The sequence below is a fragment of the Cuculus canorus genome, chromosome 2, assembly GCF_017976375.1.
Source record: "Cuculus canorus isolate bCucCan1 chromosome 2, bCucCan1.pri, whole genome shotgun sequence".
NCBI lineage: Eukaryota > Metazoa > Chordata > Aves > Cuculiformes > Cuculidae > Cuculus > Cuculus canorus.
The window spans coordinates 82,454,248-82,460,247 of NC_071402.1; the positions used below are offsets into that span (position 1 = coordinate 82,454,248).

At 36.1% G+C, this 6,000-nt stretch overlaps 1 protein-coding gene across 1 annotated transcript in view; it reads right to left on the minus strand.

Annotated features, from left to right (window-relative positions):
- Positions 1-5,786, minus strand: part of CDH12 (cadherin 12) — a 544,062-nt gene extending 538,276 nt beyond the window's left edge. The window contains exon 1 of the mRNA XM_054059459.1: positions 5,588-5,786. The gene's annotated coding sequence lies outside the window, so the exon portion shown is untranslated. The remainder of the gene's footprint in view (positions 1-5,587) is intronic.
- Positions 5,787-6,000: the final 214 nt, after the last annotated feature.

Genomic DNA, 6,000 nt, shown 5'->3' on the forward strand with positions numbered 1-6,000 from the left:
CACAAGAATTCTCTCCAATCCTATTTTGCAGAGTTTTCAAAATTTTCAGTGGTTTGCAAGACCTAATGTACAAAACACAACTGTAAAAGAGACTACTTCTGTGGGTGAAGGGATTGCATAGTCTGCCACCTCTGACTCTGCTACCACAGGACGTGTTTGGAGACAATCTGACACTTGCTAAGTGACAGTGAGACCTAAACATCAGTTGTGCAACGGGACTGTCTACTTCAAAGCTGTGGTCAAGGCACTTAAAAGCTCCATTTATAACTAGATCTTGCTGTAGATAGTAAGAATCTATGTATCGAGTCAAAGCAGATAAAAACATACAATGCAGAGAAAAAAATGAAGAAAAATATTTGCTACAAGATTTCAAAAGGTATATATCTAGAACAGGTTATAACAAAGTTCACTTGATCTGTCAGGGAAAACAGTCCCTTTCCGATGTTTAGCAAAACAGCTATTTCAGAGTATCTCGCAACAATTTCACTGGATAAAAGAAAACCAATCAAGGTAAAACAATAAAGAACAATTAAATTAGGAAAGATGATCCAATCAAACAAAGTGCCCAAGATGGTACGTTTTACCTTTGTTTTATTCAATAACAATGTAGGCTCTTTGGTAATGAGAGATGATTAATAACTTGTAGCACATCTTGGTGGAAAAGTGTACTTTCTCTAGCAGAGAGCATCTTAAAACCATACTAGCAGTATATGGAAATTATCTCTTCATATTAGGTAGACTCTTAAGTGGTGACTTAAACAGAGACAGACATAACCATCTTTTTTAAATTGAGGTTTCTAAAGAGCAAATTGTATTAAGGAGAGATGACAGAATTTGTACTACTTTACCCTAGGTTTTACCTTAAGAAATACACTGTCAGGTTTCCTCCACAGAATCTGGTAGTATCACAATACAAAATAACACACAGGAAAATATACCTCAACATTACTTCCACTACTGTGACATAACTGCTTATGAATATCATACAGCTTCTAACTTTAGGCCAGTAGGAGTGAATATATTGAGGGAAATTAATGTACCACAGCAGAGCCTAATCATCCCTCCCCATGAAAAACTTTTGAGAAAGTGAAATCTAGAGTGGCAAAAAAGAGGGGCTATCTTTCATAAAATATCTTATAATCCTGTCCTGTTAGTGAACAGTCATTTGTCTAAGAAAAAGCAAAAAATCACATTTGTTTTTCAAAATACAGTCTTACTACACTTAATGCTTCAGACATCTTTTCATAGTAGCATTAGTCTATTAAGTCTCTAGTGTCACCATGCACAATAATTAATTTCTTTGTGATACCTCAAACTTGGTAAGTGCTGTATAAACTCAAATTCTGTTCACTTCTTTAAATGCCTCATAAAAATGTCTCTTTTTAAAGTGTATGTATAAACATACTCAAACTTGTGTATGTATAAAAATGCTTTAAGTGGAGGCATTTTTATGAGTCATTTAAAAGCCGAACAGCATTTGGCTTCATGCAACCATTTTCACATTCAAGATCCCTCAAAGTGCTTTGCAAATAAATAGCCTGGAAACCAACCAATGTACCGATGCTGTAGGTAAATATATGTGATCGGAAGTAGATAAATGCAGAGTTATTACAGTTTCTTCTCAACACACGAACAGAAAAGCCATGGTCAAATCAAGAAAAATCAAAGACACTATGGAATCAGCATTTTTTGTTCCTTGTTCTTTGTTTCTCACCTGCCTCTCTTTATTTTCGTTCTCCAGTTTACAGGTTGAAACATATCAGCTGTCAGAAATGAATGACAATGTAGATATGAGAATAAAATGTGGCAAATTTACTCAGCAGGACATTGAAAAAATACCAGTATATTTTATTGTTTAAAAAGACATAATTTAGATCTTATAGAATTTTTTTGTTTATGTATTTATACTAGAATGTAACTGACCATTTATTTTTTAGACTTTCAGAAGGCAAAAATACTTCTGCTGGAGTTATTCAACAATTTGCTTATCCTTTCTTTTTTTATTCATAGTTTATAGTTCAGTACAGCACTGAATATACAGCATATACAGCACTGTTTGTCAATATTATGAAAAATATTCAGAAAACAGTTTGTTAATCCTAAAAGGAGGAAATGGACTTGCTTAACAGTAATACATACACATGATCATGAACTTCATGACTGTGAATTTGACAATGCAAATTGTCACCACAAACTGATTTCACGTTCAGATAGTCATATCTGTAGTATTATCTATGTTGTGTAGTATTAATGTATAAACAACAGAGGCAAAACTCTTATCAAACATTGAATATTGTTATATAAAAATAGATACACATTGTTAGAATGAGAAGTAGAATGCATGATCAAAATACAGCTTTGAAAGTAAATGTCCAGACTTAAAATATATCCTGCTGCTTTGTTGCAACTGTTTTAGGTAATTACGTTGTATCTAGAAAATAAGAGTACATGTGTAAAGATCACATCCACTATCTTATGATCTTTAAAAACAGTAAGATAAATATGAACAATATATTCAAGAGTCAAAGATAAGATGTCTCCCCAGGCAGACACTGTTCTCTTCAGCATGAGGTATGTGCAGAAATCATTTTTATACACACTCCTCAACAGAGTTGGTATTTCTGATCAGTTATGCCTAACAAAAAGCACAAGGAACTATAAGTGCTGGATGAATTTTATAGTACAATGCATGGTAAGAAATGGTCCACTCTCCACCAATGAGATGGCTTCACGTGCTTCTGTCGCTGTATGTACAGTAGATATAAATCTGTGTACCTATCCCCTTGCCTATGTGCTTCTTTACATGAAGATGGCACAAGTTTTTACCCTGACTTTATCCTCTCTGATTTACTGTAACACTTCACATTGCATATGCATGTGTGAATGGTTTATAAAGGTTAACAGGGGACTAATAGATCCTATGTGCATGTTAAAGACAGTTTAATTGAGCTCTGGATGATTATAAGAATATTTGAAGTATTTTATAACAGTGTTTTACATGGTTACATGTAACTTACGTACTTCTTTGATTCTGTGATAATCATTTAACAACTTCTTAATCTATTATAAAACATTTATAACCTTACCTTTAAGATAGTGCAGCACTAGTATACAGATAAAAGAAATAAAGACAGAAATGTCATGTGGTTTTCATACTACACAGGTGCCAAACATTTCAAAAATATTCATATACAGAAAAGTATTTTAAATAATTTGAATACTGAATAAGCTGTCAGCCTAAAAATTACTCAAAAAAAAGCAATTTAGAAATTTGCCAGCATATAAAATTTTTAAAACATCTCAAGTACTACCATTGGACTAACGGGTTATTTAAGACTGAAAGAAAGCAAAGTAAGCATTTGCTTTCCTTCTGAATACTGATTACTAGTCATCTTTTTCTTCAAAAGAACAAAACTCCAACTGATGGGTACAAAATGAGAAAATGCATATTGCAAGACAACCATAACATTTATATTTGCCATTCAATTATTCATTCTGTATTGCACATCACTGGAACTGAAGTAGTATTTCTTCTAATACGTATCTGGGGAAAAAAGTATCAATCCTTTTGAGGGAATTCTGTCTATGTATTGTGACTAGAAAGGAAATTGTGAGAGCTCATACTATCTCTATTTGGTATACAATTCAACATAGTACATAAACAAGTATCATGGACCTGACATTCAGAACAGATAGGAGGGCCAGCAAATTAATCCAAATAAAGTAAACTTCAGGAAAAAATGTCATATATATGATAGGTGTGAGAAAGACAAATAAATTACTTTTTAAAGAACTCTTTTTAAGCTAAAGCGTTTTGTTTCTTACTTCTCCAAAAGAGAATCTGTTTTCCTCCCATCTCTAGCCGGCACCCCAACCTAAGCAAAGAGCAACATCAGAGAACTAGTTTGATCAGCCGAGATGGAAGCCTTTGGTCTGTGTGCTGTTACGTTCTGGAACACTCAAATCAGTTCAGCAATTAACTGCTTATGACTTCTGCAATGTAACCATCTGGCTTTCAGATCTGGGGAAATATTTTGTAAGAAGCCTTGAAACCTCTGAGAAGCATGCTGTGATCAATGAAAGGTCTAACAAGATGTTCAGAGGACTGAAATAAAGACCTCCTGACCAATTTGTGAATTTTCTAAAAGCATGCTTTCATGGAAACATTTTAATCTCTATTTATTTTGTATCTGAAATGCAATCACATACAGAGCAAAAGGTACATTATCATAAGACCTACTTAGTATTCCTGAATTGTTAGGCTTTTTGTGATTTACATTTGTACTTGAAAATAGGAAAATAAATTTACCAATAACCTCAAATCTTCATTGTTGCTATCCAGCAATAATATACCCTGCCTTTTTATTTAGCTCTGTAGAGATATTTGCAAATACAGAAAAAGACACTGTTAACCATCAGTCAGTGCACACAGAAATTAACACAAAGTCCATCATTACCACAGAGTGCTTTGAAAAGAATATTTAAAATACAGAAAACATGTACCCTTCTTGATCTAGACATTTCGAATTGAAATATCAGAGTCAAAGACATTCACATTAAAAAATTACGTGAAATATTTATCAAGATAAGTACCTTCACACAGATCTGTTATAAGGCACACTTGCAGCATGATTTATATTTCAGGGCTAAACTCACCATTAAAATGTTTGTATAAAGATTATGAATGTTCTACTGCTCATCACATGATTAATTTGTAGAGGATCCGTTTGAAACATTACAATAATAAATCATATCTTGCATTTGAAAATATTGTATGCCATAGCTAATTTTATTTCTCACCATTAAATTATTTCTGCAATGCTTTTGTTTAAGGGAGGAGGCAGCTCAGGTGTTCTCAAAGTTGCTTCAAGTCGAATTTGCATTCAAAGGTAGTTACGTTTCTTCTTTTAATTGAACCTTATCACTTTAAAGGTCAATGCTGCAGAAACACTTACTAGCACCACCACCACCTCCTCTCAGACACCAAAAAGACTTGAGTGCTTAAAAAAAACAAACCAAAAACAAAACAACCCAACCCCCCCCAAAAAAACAACCAAACAAAAAAGCCCACCTGCAAACATAGAAATATGGCAAATACATGTTTGGTCCCACAAGTTTCACACCATCATTTATTTTCCCTTTCAACCAAAACAAGTGCTCGGTTTGGCACAACCTCTTTTCCTTTTTATCAGCACTGATCTTACTAACCACCACAACCGAATTAGTTGCACCCACACCTATGTGTTTCAGAGCCACTGCCCTACCTTGTGCAGGGATGGACGCCTGCAAAGCAGGAGGGGAGAGGGGCAGATCTTTCCCTCCACCGCCCCCTCTTCCTTTAGGCACTGCGGACTTGCCTACTTTGTTTAGAACTTATTGAAGTTGTGCGATTCCAACCCGGGATGAGCAGGGAATACAGCCTGCTAATTCACACGGCCGGATCCCCGGCGTGTGGCCCCGCAGCCCCTCCGCGGAGCCAGCGTCCTTTAGTGCGGTGTTTTGGGGCCCCCCACGCCACAGCGCCAGACACCGCGATGCGATGCGGATCCCTCCTCCTCCTCCCCCTCCCCAGAAAAAGCAGCCTTACCTGCTACATAAAGCTGCAGCAGCACCATCAGCAGCGCGCACAGTAGCAGTACCTCTTCCTCTGAATCACTGTAGCAACAAACTGCACTTTCTCGGGTTCCCTCTCATTCACAAAGGATCTCACAGTCGCGAAAGACAGGTAGAAACCACTTTCTTACTGGAAGAGGTTGGCTCCCTTCTCAGAAACGACTGAATCCCTCTCTGTGGTTCCCTACACATTTACCCTTCAGATCAATACCGCTCCTCAGCAGCAGCTTGAGCTCAACTGCAGCTGATACAGAGCAGCCAATTGGTATTGAGGATTCCCTTTCTCTAACCCCCTCCCACAAAAATACACAGTGTGCATTTGAAATTTTCTTAGTTGTGAAAAGTAGTTTTAGCACCTTGTGTGAAAACCACCCTATGCTTTTGGAT